This window comes from Solanum verrucosum, unplaced genomic scaffold (assembly GCF_900185275.1).
Source record: "Solanum verrucosum unplaced genomic scaffold, falcon-dt-bn FXZP01000093.1, whole genome shotgun sequence".
In the NCBI taxonomy this organism is placed as follows: Eukaryota; Viridiplantae; Streptophyta; class Magnoliopsida; order Solanales; family Solanaceae; genus Solanum; species Solanum verrucosum.
Window position 1 is genome coordinate 1,379,568 of NW_026020065.1, and position 20,656 is coordinate 1,400,223.

A 20,656-nucleotide genomic window follows, 5' to 3' on the forward strand; every position below is an offset into this window, starting at 1 on the left:
AGCATTTGAAAGATCTCCTTGATAAGGGTTTCATTCAACCAAGTGTCTCACCTTGGGGCACTCCGATCTTATTTGTGAAGAAGAAAAATGGTTCCCTTAGAATGTGTATAGATTATCTCCAGTTGAACAATGTTACCATAAAGAATAAATATCCTCTTTTGAGAATTGAAAAAGTTAGTAACTTCTACGCTAGTCTTCACAATTACTCCACTTCCCTTGCTTGCTTCGAGGAGGTTATATAATAGTAACAGAAGGAAACGATCTTTTCGATCAACTTCAGGGTGCTACTTGTTTCCCTAAGATAGACCTCAAATAAGGCTACAATCAATTAAGAGTAAGGGAATGTGACATTCTGAAGACAACATTTAGAATCCGTTATAGACATTACAGGTTCTTGGTTATGTCCTTTGGTTTGACCAATGCGCCTGCAATATTCATGGACCTTATGAATAGAGCATTCAAGCCTTATTTAGATATATTTGTCATCGTGTTCATTGATGACATACTAATTTATTCGAGGAACCAGGAATGTCATGCTAATCATCTCAGAATAGTTCTCAAAACTCTAAAAAATAGAGAGTTGTATGCCAAGTTCTCTAAGTGTGAGTTTTGGCTCGAGTCTGTGGTATTCTTAGGCCACATTGTGTCTGGAGAGGGAATTAAAGTTGAGACCCAGAGAATAGAGGCAGTGCAGAATTGGCCTAGACCTACATTTCCAATCGATATTAGGAGTTTCTTGGGTTTGACTGGCTATTATAGAAGTTTCGTCGAGGGGTTCTTATCTATTTCATCCCATTTGACCAAGTTAACTCAGAAAACAATGAAGTTTCAATGGTCTGAAGCTTGTAAAAAAAACTTTCAGGAATTGAAAAAGAGATTGACTACTCCCCCAGTGTTGACCTTACCAGAAGTTACGCAAGGCTTTGTTGTTTATTGTGATGCGTCTAGAGTTGGTTTGGGTTGTGTGTTAATGCATAATGACAAAGTTATAGCTTATGCCTCTAGACAGTTGAAAGTTCATGAGAGGAAAACCCATGATCTTGAGTTTGCTGCCGTAGTATTTGGTTTGAAAATATGGCGTCATTATCTTTATGGTGTTCATGTGGATGTGTTCACGAATCACAAGAGTCTCCAATATGTGTTTACTCAGAAAAAGCTTTATCTCATACAAAAGAGGTGGTTAGAATTACTCAAGGATTATGACATAAGTATTCTTTATCACCCAGGTAAGGCTAATGTTGTTGTTGATGCCTTGAGCAAGTTGTCTATAGGTAGTACTGCCCATTTTGAGGAAGATAAAAAAGAACGAGCAAAGGATGTGCACAGACTTGCATGCCTAGGAGTTCGCCTGAAAAGTAGTATCAAGACCCTCTTTTGCTTGAATTGAAGGCAAATGTTCATAAGCAAAAAGTATTGGCTGTTGAACAAGGGGGAGATGGTGTTTTGAGGTATCAAGGTAGATTGTGTGTACAAAGGGTGGATGAACTCCAAGAGAGGATCATGAAGGAAGCTCATAGATCTAGATATTCCATTCATCCGGGTTCCACAAAGATGTATCATGACTTGAGAGAAACTTATTGGTGGAGTAGTATGAAGAAGAACATTGCAGAATTTGTTGCTAAGTGTCCGAATTGCCAACAAGTTAAAGTAGAGCACCAAAGGGTCAATGGATTGGCTCAAAATATAGAACTTCCGGAAGTGAAGTGGGAGATGATTAATATGGACTTCATCATAGGTTTTCCAAGGTCTCGCAGGCATCATGATTCGATTTGGGTGATTGTCGATAGAATGACAAAATCCGCCCACTTTTTGCTGGTAAAAACTACCCATTCAACAGAAGATTATGCCAAGTTATACATTCAAGAAATGTTAAGACTTCATGGGGTTATGGCCTCCATTATTTCAAACAGAGGTGCGCAATTTACTGTACAATTTTGGAAGTCATTCCAAAAAGGCTTGGGTTTGAAGGTGAACTTAAGTAGCCTTTCATCTTCAGATAGATGGGCAAGCAAATCATACACTTTTCTGACCTTAGAGGATATGTTGAGGGGTTGTGTGATTGATTTTGAAGGTAATTCGGATGATCACCTACCTCTTATTAAATTTGCTTACAACAATAGTTACCACTCTAGCATCTAAATGGCTCCTTATGAAGCTCTTTATGGGAGAAGATGCAGATCTCCTATTGAATGGTTTGAAGTTGGTGAAGCTGGTTGATAGGACCAAATTTAGTTCATCAAGCTATGGAGAAGGTGAAAGTGATTCAAGAGAGGTTGAAAACTACGCAGAGTCGTCAGAAATCCAACACTGATGTTAGGAGGAGGGAGTTAGAGTTCGAAGTACATGATTAAGTATACTTGAAAGTTTTACCCATGAAGGGTGTTATGAGATTTGGTAAGAAGGGGAAGCTTAGTCCCCAGTATATTGGCCCTTACAGAATATCCAAAAGGGTTGGTAATGTAGTTTATGAGTTGGAGCTACCACAATAGTTAGCAGCGGTTCACCCGATATTTCATATTTCCATGTTGAAGAAGTGCATGGGAGATCCTTCACTTATCATACCAACTGAAGATATTGGTATCAAGGATAGCTTATCTTATGAAGAAATTTTGGTTCAAATTCTAGATCACCAAGTTTGCAAGTTGAGGACTAAGGAAGTAGCATCAGTCAAAGTCCTTTGGAGGAATCAGTTTATTGAGGAAGCTACTTGGAAAGTTGAGGAAGATATGAAGAAGAGATATCCACATCTCTTTGAGCCCGGAAAAATTCTAGACCAAGGTACTAATTCTCTTCTTAGTACTCTTTATTTATAAGTTGGCATGTTGTAATTGCATTGCTTGTTGGGTGTTTGAGATGAATGTTAGGTGTTATACCCTTAGCCTATTAAAGTAATCTCATTCGAGGACGAGTGTTCCCAAGGGGGAGATATTGTAACATCTCGCTATTTGAAAGAACTAGAAAGAGCTAGATTTAGAAAGAGTTGCTTTTGGAAAGAAGGAAATTTCTGGAAAAGTGATTAAGTATGTTAAGTTTGAGTTTTGGTCAACTTCAAACGACTATAACTCATAGCTCATGATGAATTAGGTGTTATACAAGATACCGTAGGAAATATCTTTGAATTATCTTTCCAACGCTGCCGAGTTTGCGTGATTCCGAGTTAGTATGAGTGAGATATGCCCATTTGAAGTTGGGCTGTTTAAATAAGGAAAGTCCAATCAGGATAAAGGGCATTATGGTCTTTTCATTATCCAATTTATTAAATCCATTTTTAGTAAATTATTTAGGGTCTAAACATTTTACGCTATTGAGAATTGCGCTAGGGTTTTGAGAGAAAAGAAAAAAGGAGGAAAGGAGAAGAAAAATCAAGATTTCGTCGTCTTCGTCAGGAATTGATTACGGATTTCGTCAAGGATTTGATCCTACAAGGTATGTGAGACTTTCATAACATTGGGTTCGTTCACCCACGTGCCAAACATGTTTATTTCAGCGTGAATTCATCCTAAAAGGATTGAAAGTTTGATGTTCTTGAATTTGTTTTCGTTCTTGAATTATGCTGAGATTGAGAAGTTTCTGAGATCATTACGTCGAATTATAGAGTTGTTTTGAGTTTGGTTCTTAGGTACAATTGCTAGGTATTTGAATCTAAAGAGAATTTGGGAAAAAGAATCGAGTTTAGGCGAATTGGGGCTGGAAAACGAAGAAGGAAAAAGTGGGGCGAATCTGGGTACCTGGCCTGTGTCGCCGACAAGTTCCTCAGATTGGGAAAATCCTCTCTCGCGTTGTGGAGCAGTCACAGACCATTTTGCCTCAAAATTTATTTCGCGACCAAATATTTAAATACATGTCCGCATCGCGGACTAGTTTTAAGACAGTGATTTCTTGATCTTTTTTCATGTTTAACTATCTAAAAATACTCCTAAACATCATGAGATCTTTCCTATCACAAATCATAATCCTTGAATCCATAAATTTAATTCAAGCGAAAGTTAAGAAGTTAATAATCAAGTCAAAAGAAGTTCATAAAGTTTTTCAAAAGCCTTTTACAAACGTTTTAACTTCATTTTAAGACTTAAGTTTTTAGTTGAGTAAATAGTAAGAGTTATAGTTCTTTTCTTCAAATATTATATGGGAAGTAAGTATTCCCAAGAGTTAGAAATGTCTTCACATTTGATCAAGAAAGAGAACATCGATTCCAAGAGAGCTTTCAATCTAAGTTTTGAGTAACTATCTCAAACCAAAGAAAGAGTTTTGTTTTAAAAACACATGAGCTAAGTATATTTTGGGAGTAGTATTGAGCATCAATATGGGGACGCGAGTACGTAATAACTGAAATCTCCATAAACAATGTAGCCATCATATTCAGTAAGAGATCATACTTTTTAGATGATTCTGTAGTGCTTATCAGCATAGACTAGTGGATCCACTTAGTTAAAGCATCCTATATGATGACAAAGTATAGGACAATTCTAGTAGCGTGGGCAAGACGTTGTATCATCACTTAGGCTCATAGTGGTGGTTGTCGGTTAGATAAACTCCCACAGAAATTATATTACATTATTATATGAGTAAGTTGAGTTGTTATTGCATTTCTTTAACAAACTGAGTTACTTTCTACTGTTTTAAAAGCTTTCCATATATTACATGTGTGTTGTTGCTTTATATTGAGTTAAGTTATTCATGAGTTGAGTAAAGCCAAGATAAGTGTTCCTTTCGATTCTTTTCAAGCTTTCGTTATGTTTAGTATTCCCTTCGCATACTCGTACATTCAATGTACTGATGTCAGTTGGCCTGCATCATTTTATGATGCAGACACAGGTAACCAGGATAATCATCCAGCGCCTCGTTGATCCAGTTGAGCACTCAGAGTCAGTTGGTGAGCCTCCTTGCTATCCGGAGGACTCCTCTTTATCATTTGTTTTAGTATTTAGTTCATTAGGATGTCGTGGGTCTTGTCCCGACATTCCTCTTTGTTTTAAAGGCTTCATAGGCAGTCAGACAATTAGTTATCTATCCTTTAGCTTTGTATTGCAGATGTTTTATTATGAGACTTGAGTAGCCATCTTGGCTAGTTTGAATGTTTTCTTTAAAGATATTCTAAGTTATTTCATAAGTTCCTTATTTGAGGTATTTCTGATGTTTAAGTCTTCCGTTGAGTAAGTATGTCAGGCCAAGGGTTCGCTTGGGGCCAACAATGGTTTTCGAGTGCCAGTCCCGCCCAGGATGTAGGCTCGGGGTGTGACAATAACTAAGAGAATGTATAATGTTATAGTTAAAGAATTAATGTGCAATAGATGAATTTCTAATAAATTTTATACTTACATAAATAAATAGGACTTTTAATTAATGTTACTATTTTTTTTATAGATATTAGATTGTAATTTAGTGTAGGGGTAAAATGAAAGTGTTTATTCATATTACTAAATCTAAAATTTATTTTGTTAATGATAAATTTTAAATGATTTATATATATTCATATATTTTCACATTTGTTATGATTTTCTTTTAAGATAAAAAAGAAGAACTCGTAAAATTTTAAAATAATATATTTTGAAGTTAAAAGATCTTTTTAACTTGATAATACAATCGAGACATATATATTACCTACCCAAATATATGTGTGTGTGTGTTTGCATTACTAAAAATATATATCTCATAAAAATTAGCTACTAAATAAATAATAAAAATTAAACCAACACAGACTTCAATTGGCGTTATTAGAAGTCATATGAACTATTTTTCGTCGAAAATACTGAAATATTAAGAAATAGTAAATTAGTAAAACAAAAGGGCAATGTTTACATAGTAATAACTATTTTGAAGCAAACTCCTGACAATCTAAATCACATAAGTAGTATTGATAAATAAAGTCATTATTTTGTCTTGAGCATCAAAAATAAATCGTGACAATTCTCTAACTCTTGAGAAGTTTAATAATTTTGGGAAAAGATATTCAGAAACATATATCTACATCACAAAAGAAATTGTAAACAAAAACAAATGACTGTATACTAAAATGTAAATTGAACTTATACAAACTTCAATTGGCGTTATTACAAGTCATATGAACTTTTCTTCGTTGAAAATACTGAGATATTAAGAAATAATAAATCAGTAAAGCAAAAGGGCAATGTTTATCTAGTAATAACTATTTTGAAGCAAACTTCCTGATAATCTAAATCACATAAGTAACATTGATAAATAAAGTCATTCTTTTGTCTCGAGCATAAAAAAAACAAACAAATTCTCCAACTCTTGAGAAGTTTAATAATTTTGAAAACAAGATATTCAGAAGCATATATCTACATCACAAGAGAAATTGTTAACAAAACCAAATGAATTTAGACTACAATAAAAATTAAACTAATACAAATTTTTCAACTGGCGTTATTACAAGCCATATGAACTTTTCTTCGGCGAAAATACTTAAATATTAAGAAATAGCAAATCAATAAAACAAAAGGGCAATGTTTATATAGTAATAACTACTTTGAAGTAAACTCTCTGACAATCTAAATCACATAAGTAGCATTGATAAATAAAATTATTCTTTTGTATTGAGCATCAAAAAATAAATTGTGACAATTTTGTAACTCTTGAGAAGTTTAATAATTTTTTAAAAAGATATTCAGAAGCATATATTTACATCACAAGAAAAATTGTTAACAAAAACAAATGAATTTAGACTACATCATGTTAACTTCATATATTGGAACATTACATACTAATGTATATATTAAGCAAAAAAATAATTATTATATCATCAAAATTATTTTCCTCAGGTACTCGAGGTTAAAGAATATGCTCTCTTAGGATAGAACAATTTACTTCATCAGAATAGTGGTTCCTCATATTCCGCTAAACTTCGAACTCACTCAACCACAACAAATCAAGAAGAGGAAGAGTAGAAGATTAAAAAAAATTGTGGTTGAAAAATAAGAGAAAACTCCTCTGTTTATAGTCAACAAAGGATAGTATGGACAAGTTTCTTTATGTCTTATTTGAAAAGTCATGACCTTTCCAAGAAGTCACAACCCTTTTGAAAAGTTATAACTTATTGAAAAAGTCACAGCTCTTTGGAAAAGTCACAACCCATCGAAAAATCACAACCCTTTGAAAAAAGTCACAAATTATCAGAAAAGTCACAATTCATCGAAAAAGTCACAACCTAAGTTAGGGATATTATAGTAATTTAACATTCAAGTTAGGAGTTCGTACTTTTAAGGTAATATAGATATAGATATACATGTAAAAATTACTATAAGTCACAATAATTGAAAATTCAAAATAGTTAAAAGATATATAAAAAATTTACGGTCAAAGATAGATTTGTTTGAATCTCGAAATCCAAAATGCCACATAAATTGAGATGGAGGGAGTATATCAGTAAAACAAATTTATGTCAATATGGAGTAAAACTATTTTTTTAGTATGCTTATAGCATTGCACCATAGAGAAACTAAAATGTCTAGGTCAAAGTCGAATTTAAGATTTTAAATTTGTAGAATCTGGATTTTAAGGAAATACATCGATTGAGGCCAATATATTTTAATTGTTACGTGGTTTTTTCGATACAATATAGAGTTTGAACCAAACCTACTGAGTACTACTGAACCCATAACTTATAATGTAGATCTGCCTAACTAATAATGAAACATGATACTTAATAATGCTACAACTAATAAATAGTATAAGAAAAAAAGTCATATCATTTGGTTGAGTGACTTCCTCCCCTCATTTATCAGCTTTACCCTTGATCTAACAATAAAATATGTGTTCACAACTTTCAATTTTTTTTGATGTCCATATATATATATATATATGATAAATTTGCGAGTGCTAATGACACATGGTTAGAGACTCTTGGGATCCTTTCTCTGTTCTAATAGCATGCCTTTTTGTGATAGGGTTCAAACTTGAATTGTGCATTCAACTCATAACATGTCGTGCTCCAACCACTATACCGTACCACCTGAGGTAATTCATACATTGAATTCTTTGTATACCTATTCAAAATATAGCTTAAAACTTTATCATGGCCCCCTTTGATTCTGATACCATATATTCAAATTACCAGCTCACACTGAATGATGAACTTATGAGTGAAACAGACAAACTTAAGATTATTAAATGCTTTAATAACTAATACTAACTACCATGCTAATCCGAAACTTCACCTTTTTCAACATATAAACACATGCATTTGGTGCAAGGAAATAATCAGTTATATACTAGAAGTAATGTTGAAAACCAATAACTCTTTACTTTTAATTGACCCTATATGGAAACGACAAGCATAGAGATTCATAGAGTCCATAGATTGAGTTAATTGAACTTTCAAACAATGAATGTGAAGTGACATCTTATAAGCCAAAAACATGTCAACTTTCAAAAACTCACACTCAACTACGTAATGTGGTGAGCATCAGAGGCGTATCCAGAATTTGACAAGATAGATACACGATTATGACAAAAAGCATCTTATATATAATTTGATTTTCTCTTTTCCGTATTTGTCCTACTCCACACATTAAATTACCCCCAATACTTCCCATAATTCAATGTTCACTTCCCATTATCATCAAGAAGTTTCTTGTTTATTTTGATTCTTTCTTTTTTGTTTCTTCCTCTCTATTTTCCACATTCGCCTTACCCCACACATTAATTTCTGTATTCTCTCTTTTCTGCATTCGATGTACTTCACCCCAAACCCAACCCTCAACCCCCAACCATGGGTACTTATCAAAATTTCAAAGAGTTCCCATCATTTCTCATTATTGTCAAAAAGGTTTCTTCACTATATATAATACAATCACAAAACCCCATTGTTAGATCGAGAAATATTTTGATAATTGACAAATAGTGGAACAAATGAAAGGAACCGGTTGCGCCGACATGTTCCTTTCAGACTGAATTCGACTGGGATAAGGAGAACGTCAATCACGCGAATTAAAAGTTATAAAGCGATGGAAGGGTTGCTTTTTCGATAAGAAACCAGTGCAAAAAAGTTTCCTTTCATAAAAAGAATTCCTTCAAGGAAGAGGAAGCGTGCATAAAATTAGTTTACAAGAATTTCCAAATTCCACACGGATAAGGAAACAAAGTTGAAGTAGGAAAAGGATTCTTGGTCTACTTAGTCTATAAATAGAGTATGAATCTTCCAACGAAAGTTGCGCACTTAAACAAAAAATTACAAGTAGAATACAATCAAATAGAGGGAGTTCATATTTGAGTGATTTCCGATTACTAAATGCAGCCAACACAAGGAAACAAGAAACAAGAATTGAAGAATTGATTCATAGGCTTATGTTTTATAGTTCTTAAATCAAGTTTGCTTGTATTGAGTTTTTATCGATTTGTATCTTTAGTTCTTTCTAGATCCAGTGAAGTATAAACTAGAGTAGGAATAAAGTCTTCAAGTTGGGGTGACTTAAAGACTTGGGAACATAAACCTTGGGGGGTTTGTGTTGGAGTTTAGGAATTAGAGTTAGTTCCTAGGATTGCAAGAGTTGTAATTCGAATTCATAACTTGAAGTGGGTCGATGATCTAGTTGGTTGTTGGCGTCTAGGAATTAGAGTTTATAATTCCTTAGGTTACATAGGTTTGTAATCATTTGTTGAGGCTCAAAGTTTAATGAAGAAGAGTTAAATCCTACAGAGGTGTAGGTCGTGGTTTTTTACGTTTTATGAGTTGGGGTTTTCCGCAATAAAATGTTATGTCATTACTTTATTTGTTTTAAATAACGTAACTGCTGTAATTTGTAAATGAACAGATAGAATATACCTGTTCCTTAGGCAAATCTGGGGGTCAGTATTTCAACAATTGGTATCAGAGCAGGTTATCGTTGTAGAGTCTATTAACTCAAGATAAAATCACTATGAATTCTGCACCTCCTTTTGGACACAGTAAAGGTCAACACATCAACATACCACCGTTATTCAATGGACATTACTACGCACGGTGAAAGGCGAGAATGGAGGATTTTCTACAAGCCCATGACTATGAATTATGGATGAGAGTTACTGATGGTCCTCTTATTCCTATGATGAAGGATGATGAAGGAAAAGTCATTCCAAAGCCCAAGGCTTAATATGGAGAAGCTGATTATAGAATGCTCGCAAAGAATGTTAAAGCTAAGTGCATCCTTGTATGTGGACTTGGACCTAACGAGTTCAATCGCATCTCTAGTTGTACTACAACGAAACAAATTTGGGACACACTAGTCAATGCACATGAAGGAACTCCCCAAGTAAGAAAATTTAGAATTGCTAGACTATTCACTGAATTTGAAACATTTAAGATGGAGAATGGTGAATCACTTCAAGATATGATTACTAGATTCACTACTATTGTGAATGAACTGGTGTCTTTGGGAAAGATATACACTACTGAGGAATTTGTTGATAAAGTGCTGAGGACTCTACCTAAGTTGTGGGAGATCAAGGTCACTGCAATTAGAGAAGCAAATGATTTGACAACCATGAGTTTAGATGAACTTGTAGAGAATCTAAAGACTTACGAGATGGATGTTGATGAAACAAAAATTGAGTGGAAGAAACAAAGATATAATTTTCTCTTTCAAAGCAAATGAGAGTGATGAATCTAATCTAGATGATGAGGACATAGCCATGATCAACAAAAACCTCAAAAACCTCTTCAAGAAAGGTGGAAACTATGAGAAAAAACTGCCCCCAAGCAAAGAAAAAGAATCTCGAAACACTATGTATACTGCTTGGGGAACAAGTTCAGACAACTCAAATGAAGATGATGCAAAAGATATGGCTTTGATGGCCACGAAGGACTCTGAACCAGACTCTGAATCAGACACTTAGAAAAGGGAGGTAAATCTTCTTGACCTTAAAAATAAACTAAAATGTTTATCAAAGAAAAAATTATCTTCCCTTATTTTAACTTTCATAGATAATGTTCACGTGTTGGATGAAAACAAAGATCAATTATTGGCTTCCTTGACCAGTTTAAAATTTGAATATACTGATCTTGAAAAAATTAACTATGATATCAAGAAAGAAAATCAATTCCTAAAGGAATAAGTACACCAACTTGATTCCTGCACTTTGGCTCTCAAATCTGAAATTTTGAAACAAAGTGTTACTGGAAATGGGAATGGAAATATAGTGGTGACCAAATCAGATGTGACCAAGATCTAAAAAGTATAAAATATGAACTATTTTCTGAAAGGGAAAAATCTAGAAGAATAAATCTTGACCTGGCTAGAACTAAGTATGAGCTTGAGAGGGCAAACAAATGGTCCCAGTCCTCAGTGATTGTGACTCAGCTCAATAATAGAACACATAACACTAAATGTGGAATAGGTTTTGTTAAAGAAGTCCCTAAGAAAACCTCTTATTTGTGCACACATTGTGGTAGTATTGGTCACTGAAGGGTACCTGCCCAATAGTTATAACTCACATGAATAAGAACTTCAAAGCTGTCTCAAATAGAAAAACCAACCCTGTTAAAGGAAATGAATCACTTCAAAGGAACAGGTTGGGGAAAAAGAAAAAATCTAAAAATGTTTCACCAATATGGATAAATAGAGATCTCATTCATCTTTTTTTATCAATACAAAGGACCCAAGCTAGTCTGGGTTCCTAAATCTAACCTTTGAATTTGCAGAAAAAGTGAGAGGAAGCAGGCAACATTCACCAATGAACACATGTTGCTTCAGACGCATGATTGAAACTAGAAGAAATTCCTCTCACTTGCAAAAGAAAAGGATGGAATAATAGCTTTGACAGTAAAAAAAATTTGAAAAATGGACAAGACTAAAGAACACAAATTGAATGAAGGCATCATGTTGAAGGAATGAACCAAAATCCACTCAGTATATTACAACTTTGTAAAAAGAGAAACAAGCCTGCAGGATGTTGCTGAGTTGTCAATGATCTTGAAATCAATTATGAAGAAACATGTGAAAGAAATAGGTCCAACCTATGCAGTATCTAACAGTTATGAATATGAAAAATCATATGAGGCGCACTCAGATGATCAGAGTGTGTAAACTGCGATTCTATCAATTAAGAAGGATGATCAACCTAGGAAAACACTTTTAAAAGGAACAATTTGGAACTTGGGGATGATTAAGTTCACATAAGTATCCCTCAATGGCTAATGAACATTGCGCATACTGCCCTCTAATCTTGAATTTTATGCTCAATCTTGTACATTAAGTTGTATGTATCTATACCACTTTTAAAGTCAAGTCACTCATGTACTATAACATTGTATTTGCATCTGTTGTCACAGGAGAGAGACTTAGTAAAATTGGAGCAAAATCCAGCATTATCCAACGATCTAAGGTATGTATACTACAATTGTCCATGACTAAATATAGAATCAATACACTTGAACCTGTTCCTACCACTTGTCCCAAAAGATATATCCATGTCTTATGCTCTATTTTCGGAGTTGTCTTAAAGGAATCTAATCACACTTTATATAACCAGTTCTCTACCCAAGATAAAACTCTTCATCTCAAAGGACTCTCAATACCACTAAACAAATATCTTAGTAAAAGTCTATTTAAAGCCTTATCCTAGTGTGTCTCTACAACTCACACCCTTTTCTTTCATAAACTTCTTAACCAAGAAATCCTCTTTTTCTAAAATTGTGGAATAAAATGTTCTTCAAGAAACATGTTCATGCTTGATTAATTACAATCTTGAAGATTCTAAGTGTGATGGTCTATCTAATGTTATGGTTGAGATGACTTCGGTGGATGACACACCTACCTTGGTGCCTTATAGAATAGATGTTGTGTAGAAAATATGTAGTGCTGATTCTTAAGGGGAATCTGTATTGGGTGTGTCTAAAATTATTGAGAAAGTTTTGGAGGATATACCATGTGAGGGGGAATATTTTGGGGACCCTACAGTTGAACAAAGTTCAGTTGTTAGGCTCAACTTGGGTTCATCTAGTGAGGGGAAGTCAATGCGGGACCCCTCTATCGAACCTAGTTCTTCTATTGGGATTCATATAAACTGTGATTTAGGGTTGATGTAAAAAATTATTATAGTTGGTGCTACACATGATAGTACCACGTCTAGGGAATTGATTGGGAGAACATGTTCCTCTACAAATGATGTTGAAGAAACTTGTTCCTCTTACTGACTCAATTGAAATTAAAGATGACTATATTGAAATCAGAGTTGAGAACTTTGGGAAGCACACATTGCTCTTAGGCAAGGTGATTACTAATTTTGGGAGTTAGAGATGAGTGAACTATTATTTCTTCAAAGGGTACATGATTGATTGAACCAGTTCCTTAAAGGTGATACAAAACGAAAAAATAAGTTGAAATTGAAGTCATATGTGTCACTCACCAGAATACCATAGACCAGCTGCATATGAACTATGATCTTGAACATGTAGGCCTACTACAGAAAAATAAAACACAAAGCTCAAGGCTGATCTTGCATAGACCAAGGCTACCCATGAAATTGAGAAGACTACTAATTTTGTTAATCCAAAAGATGTTTTTTGTGCTGCTGAAAAAGGAATTTTATTTTCCCTCTCATGCCCGATCTTTTGCTATTGCCTAGCCACTCTAGCCTTTGACCTTCCATTTTTTTTTCTCATCGTGCTTGATTTTATCTTTAATTTTGATTACATTTGTGGTGTATATGCTTTTTGATTAATGCTAATGTTAGGTTTGAGTTTCTACTTTATGTTTATTTCCTATGTTTGTGCAAATGCTTTGTTATAGCTAACTGAGTACTTGATTTTTAAGTGTTTGTGTAGGTGATAGCCCAGTGGCCATGAGTATCGAAATTGCTTCTCTTAGTGTGGTGATCTTCGCAATGTTTTATGATGTCAAAAGGGGGAAGTGCATACTTGTGTAATAATTATAACCCAATTGGTCTAACTTGATCCTCTAATGTGTTTTCTTTGTGTATTGAGTTTTAAGAAACTGACATATAACACAGATTGATCTATTCACACAAGAATCAATGGTTTGTCATCATCAAAAAGGGGGAAATTTGTTAGATCGAGAAAGATTTTGATAATTGACAAATAGAGGAACAGATGAAAGAAACCGGTTGCGCCGACATGTTCCTTTCAGACCGAATCCGACTGGGATAAGGAGAACGTCAACCACGTGAATTAGAAGTTATAAAGCGGTTGAAGAGTTGCTTTTTTGACAAGAAACCAGAGCAAAAAGGTTTCCTGTCATAAAAAGAATTACTTCAAGGAAGAGGAAGCGTGCATACAATTAGTTTACAAGAATTTCCAAATTCCACACGGAGAAGGAAATAGAGTTGAAGTAGGAAAAATATTCTTGGTCTACTTCGTCTATAAATAGAGCAAAAATCTTCCAACGAAACTTGCACACTTAAACAAAAAATTACAAGTAGAATACAATCAAATATAGGGAATTCATATTTGAGTGATTTCCGATTACGAAGTGCAGCCAACACAAGGAAACAAGAAACAAGAATTGAAGAACTGATTCATAGGCTTATGTTTTATAGTTCTTAAATCAAGTTTGCTTATATTGAGTTTTTATCAATTTGTATCTTTAGTCCTTTCTAGATCCAGTGAAGTATAAACTAGAGTAGGAATAGAGTCTTCAAGTTGGGGCGACTTAAAGACTTGGGAAACATAAACCTTGGGTTTGTGTTGGAGTTTAGGAATTAGAGTTAGTTCCTAGGATTGCAAGAGTTGTAATCCAAATTCATAATTTGAAGTGGGTCGACAATCTAGTTGGTTGTTGGCGTCTAGGAATTAGAGTTTATAATTCCTTAGGTTACATATGTTTGTAATCTTTTGTTGAGGCTCAAAGTTTAATGAAGAAGAGTTAAATCCTACAAAGGTGTAGGTCATGGTTTTTTACCTTTTATGAGTCGAGGTTTTCCGCGATAAAATTTTATGTCATTACTTTATTTACTTTACATAACGTAACTGCTGTAATCTGCAAAGGAACATATAGAATATACCTGTTCCTTAGGCAAATCTGGGGGTCACTATTTCAACACCTAACAAATACAGGTGTAACACATCCATTTCCTTGTCTATTTGCTGTTAGGTTGTTATATTTGCACTCATATAGACGGATGTACAAGGCAGGAATAAACTATATTATGAATGAGTGGAATTTAAAGTTGAGACGTTCATTTCGTTGACCATTAAACCACACTTTTGAGTGTATTTTAAAAAAAATTATACCGAACACATAGACTGTTAGAAAAAATAATAGGAAATATAATTGAAAAAGAAAATGACTTTGAGGCGTGTGATCATTTTCTTTAAAGAGATACTGCCATATACATATTGGGGTAAATACAAACAATTCTCGTTAAGAATACAACAAAATTCTTTGTTTATACATGCAGATTTTTCTTAGGCTACTTGTAGAGAGTCTTTATATTTATAGAACTTAAGAGTCATGTTCTTTCATGAACAACTAACTTTTCATAAGGGTCAAGCTTTTTCATGAACATGTGTGTCTTTTCAATTTAAGAACTCTATATATTACAAAATATATACCATATACACACATCTGAGGTAAAAATACATACATTACTAGTATTTTTTTCAAGCAACAAATTAGTACTAATTAACTATGTAAATAACCATTAAAATAGGAAGAAGAGAAGTATAAAAGCATACTGAAAGAACAATTAATCTAACAATGGCGATACAATTAGAAATACATAATTGAAAATAAAAGGTTAAATCGATGAGAGTCACGAAGATCAAAGAGGCAGAATTTGTCATTCTTTGTCTGCCTCGTCGCAGAACTTCTCAAAATGACTGAATTAGTCCACTTTCTAATTTAACGTAACATGAGAGTTAAATAAACTTAAAAATAATGTGTAACAATTAATGACTTTGTTTAATTTTTTTCAATTACAACTAATAGTCCATTTCCTCAAAGTCTCCAAAGGTCTATTTATTACAAAGTTATTTTGACACACACGTGCATTAATTGCACATGAATAACAAATTATATGTTGTACATTGTTTTTAAAAAGAAAAAAATATTTCAATTTTTTTTTTGAATTTGACTACAAAATTTATTTTACCACTTTAACTATACAGATATTTAAATATCCATTAACAACTTTCAAGTGAATTTAATGTCACCCTAACGCTATAATACTATTCTCATAATGGAAAGTGCATTATACATGTGCCACGTCAGTGGCATATCAACACCACGCCAGAGCCACGTAAAATATTATAGTTGATTTTTATTTTCTTTTTTTTTAATTATTGAAAGACATCTTTTTACCCATCCTAATTACTTTTAAATTGTCCCATGTCAAAATCCGACTCAGTTTTTTTTTTACCAAACCCCTAATCCCTTCTCCGTAGTTATTCATATAATTCCTTGTTTCAACCTTAGTAATTTCCAAAAGATCAATTATTGTAGCGACTTCTTCCGATTGTTATGGGTAAATCATTAGTGAAAGAAGGTGGGAAAGAGATTTTTTTGGAATAGTAAATTGAAAATTCTAGGCTAGGTCAGTTTCAGATGAAAGCTGAGCAAAGTGAGGTCTAGGACAATCTAGGAACGGACTGGGTAAAATTTCTAAGTTTGTCTGATTTTTCTATTAGCTAAGACATTATTGAGTCCATAAGGATTTTCGAAATTGACTTTGGATGAGTAGAATTTCTGATATCAAATTTAGCGTGAACAAGTTAGTTTAGAATGTCAAGGCTCGAGTGTGTGTTGTGAAATGTGAACTTTTGGAGAAAACTTTTGTGTTTCTGTCTCATGCAAGCCGCTACAATGGGTGTTACTCCACTATAGCAGAGGAATTAATTCCCTCCATAGAGGGTGATCTCGATATGACGATGACGCTATAGCAGGTTAGGGCAATAGTGGGGTTAGTCACAATTTTATGTAGAAATTCCCCAAAACTGCTTATTATTTATGCAAAGTTGTTTTGAGAAGAGGAAGGGCAATCTTGGGCGAGATTCAACCAATTCCCAAGAATTTCATCGATAAAGGTAAGTAAATCACTCCCCCTACCTTGGTATTGTGATTCTTAGGCCTTCGAATCCTTGTTGGGTAGCTTTAGGCGAGGGTTTGACTTGAATTAATGGTGGACAAACCTTGATTTAGGTGGAATGATCACGAGAGGTTGGACTGGAGTTAGTATTAAATTGTAATCCAGATATAATTAAGCCATGTTGTGTTAATTTTGTGTTATATTATTTGTCTTCGAGTCAGGTAGACTATATGTAGTTGTCTTACTCGCCACCTCGACGCATTCCCCTCTCTCCACGATATCGTCCCACACAAAAAGAAAGAGCGCAGAGCCCCGCTAACGTAAAGCGAGGAATTGAGCCTGGACGGGTAGACTGTACCTACAAGGCATCTCATATTTTATTATACCATAGAACCTCAAAAATTCATTGATTCATGTCACATAAACATTCAGACAGTTCAGATCAAATTATCAGTGGAATTCATGTAGGAGGACTAATATGGATATTTAATGATTGTTTTCGCTCGTTAGAACTATAATTAATGTATGATGTTTATACCTGTCGGGTTTATAGGAGCCATGTCAGGTTATTGCTTGTTATGTGTTTATACAGTCTTTTTATAAGGAAGTAAGGTACTATACTTGTGTTTCACCTCTGTACCTTTCGTTTAGTCCTTGTACTTCAATTTTAGCTTTCAGTTTGTTTTACATGTTTGGTATATTATTTTGTAGTGACGTCCTTTGTCTAGGGGCGATGCATTCATGCCTACAGGTTCTAAGCGACGATCAGACAAGCCTGGCGAGTACCACAACCGACAACCTGACATACCTTATTAAAAATAATCTTATGGTACCAACAACTATCATAACTTCAATTATTCTTTGGAATATAACAGAAATAAAAAAACTATTCAATAACCCTCCTTCCAACCAACACACCTCTATCATTAATAACATTAGCTTTATTTTCCTTGAGTTCTATCATCTTATTTCATCTACTCAAGTATCATCTCTCCAAAACACATGCTTCATGTATCTTGACAACTGACATCCACCTCTGGATGGCTTCCTCAAATTAAACATTACTGGTTTTGATCAAAAGTGGGAATGGAGGCACAAGATAAGTAATACAAGATCATTTACGAACATGGATAGCTGGCTATTCATGCAACATAAAAGCTGAAAAATGCTCATCAAGCTGAACTCTTAGCCCTGCTAGATTAGTTCCTTTTAGTACATTCATAAACAAAGTTTAATATACATATAAAAGTAAAATCCTTCTGTTTTAAGAAGAAAAAATATAGACCCTCTTCCTGCGTATCGGTCGGTTCGATTTTATTTTGAAGTTAATCAATTTAACTTAATAGTTATTGGTTGTAGACTTGCTACATTGTTAAGATATTGACTTATCGGTTATTGATTATTATTTGTTTGATTATCGGTTTAACTTTTAAGATTTGACACATAAAAAAATCATAGAAAATCACTTAGAAACAAGGTGACAAACCAAATGAACCATGCACGTGAGTTACCAAAATGCATCTTACTCAAAAGAAAACATTGTCACATTGTAGAATAACCAAAAATTTGAGACAACCTAAAATAAAAGTATGAAACTAAATTCTAAGTCAAGGACTTTATAGGTTATCGGTTAACCTATTAAGAAAAAGCTTCAAATCATTAAGAACCGCTAATTCGATGATAAAAGAAATTCAAAATCATTACCAAAATCGCTAAAATAATAACCCATTACCGATAAATCAATAACTATTTTTTGATTTGAATCATCGATTCCGCCCTCCCCTGTGATTTATTAAAGAGAAAGAGAAAATTTGTACCCTGTGTTAAACTGATTTTCTATGGAGCTTGATGCTTGTCTACTGTTTCCACAAGCCACGTGGCATACTTTAATAGCGTACGTGTGTATTCATTGTTGACATTCGAATGCTAAACGCGGAATATTGATAACTCTATTTTATTAATTCTAGAAGCCTCCATTTCCTTCAAAGTCAATAATTAAATATGCCAGAAAAAAAAATGCCGGCAACATTAAAGTAATATAATCGATTAATTTGAATAGATATCTTATGGTATTTAATATTTGCACGACAAGGAGAAAATATACCCCCACCTAAATTTGTAGCCACCGTCAATTCTTGTTATTTTATTTTTTAACTTTTAATATTCATATTAAAGTTTGATTAATTTAATTTTATTTCAAACAAATTTTACATGGAAAAAAAAAATGAAATTCAATCACAATGCAAAAAAATACATTATAAACTTATAATTTCAATAGTGCAAACATTCAAAACTGCAGAAAAAAACGACAATATTATTTATTTGTCTAATAAAATATAACCAACTGGAATATATTTTTCTATGACAGTGACTAACTAACTACAAGGCAAAGTCATATTTCGTCTTTATTCTATAATGTTCACGTTTTTCATTTTAAAATTCGAAAATCGATAGGGTCGGTTAGTTAGTTAACAAGTTATCTTAAAAAAAATGAAGGAGATATTATAATATTAGTATAAATATACTTTTATTAATAAATATTTGGTTCTTTTACTAAAAAAAGATATACCAAATATATAATATAAAAGGTCTGACATATTATATATCTAGATTAAAAGAAAGCCTTTTAACCATTTTCGAGGCTGTAGATATTTAGAAATATACTCAAAAAGTAGGTCAATGAAAGATTTAAAAGGAAAACTTTGTGAATTTAATTATTTTATGATGAGAAAAACACAATTTAATAATGAAATAGTACTTATGATGGACAAATCTATCACAAAATTAATTATAATATGATAAAATTTTGATAGATTTATGCATCCAACACTTGAATTTACTAGGAATTGAGCCTAATTTTACCCACCACAAATATTTTGTTTTTTCTTGTATAGTAAAATCATGTAATAAATGTGTATTTAGACCTTACTTTCCACTAATATAAGAGGAGTATTAATTTTCAAGAGACTATTGTGTAGGATTGACCGTTTTAAATGTGGAGGCAAAAATGGGAAAATGGTATAAATGCTATTTGCATGAAATAACACAATCAACACATCCACACCTTACAACATTTATACCCTAGGACCAACATCTCATCGTGGCTTCTTCAATAGTTTTTATCAAAATTATGTGTCAAATTGGATTATTTTAACGTAAACAACTAAAGACCATTTCGACAAATCAAGAAAGGACAAATTCTTTTTATCTATTAAATCCTTAATTAATTAAATTGAAAAATGTTGAACTTCTTGAAAATACTAAGTTTTTAATTCATCCATTTCATAATTAATAAGGCTAAAATGGTAAACTCACTATGTCATTAATTATTTTTTTAATAGGTGTGTCAATTCAAAAGTGGACAAGTAATTAAGGACATAGGGAGTATATAACGTAAACACCTAAAGTTACGAATTAAAAGTGCAAAAGATTGATTATATGTACCGTAGTAATTTTTAAGAATTTATTTAAAATATTATATATATGTATATAAAAGTTAGTTAAACTGGACAAATATTATTGGATAACTATCTGTTTTTAATATAGTGGACAAGTAAAAATGGACGGAGGGAGTGAACAATATCTACTAATGGTACAGTAAAACCCCTATATAAATATATGGTCTCATTAATATTATAAATTAATAATTCTCTAAAATGACACATATATCTAAGAAAAT

The 20,656-nt window shown here is 33.1% G+C and overlaps 1 protein-coding gene across 2 annotated transcripts in view; it reads right to left on the reverse strand.

The window, feature by feature from the left end:
* Nucleotides 1-20,656, reverse strand: part of LOC125823778 (superoxide dismutase [Fe], chloroplastic) — a 185,508-nt gene that overhangs the window by 44,829 nt on the left and 120,023 nt on the right. The gene's annotated exons all lie outside the window — the stretch shown is intronic.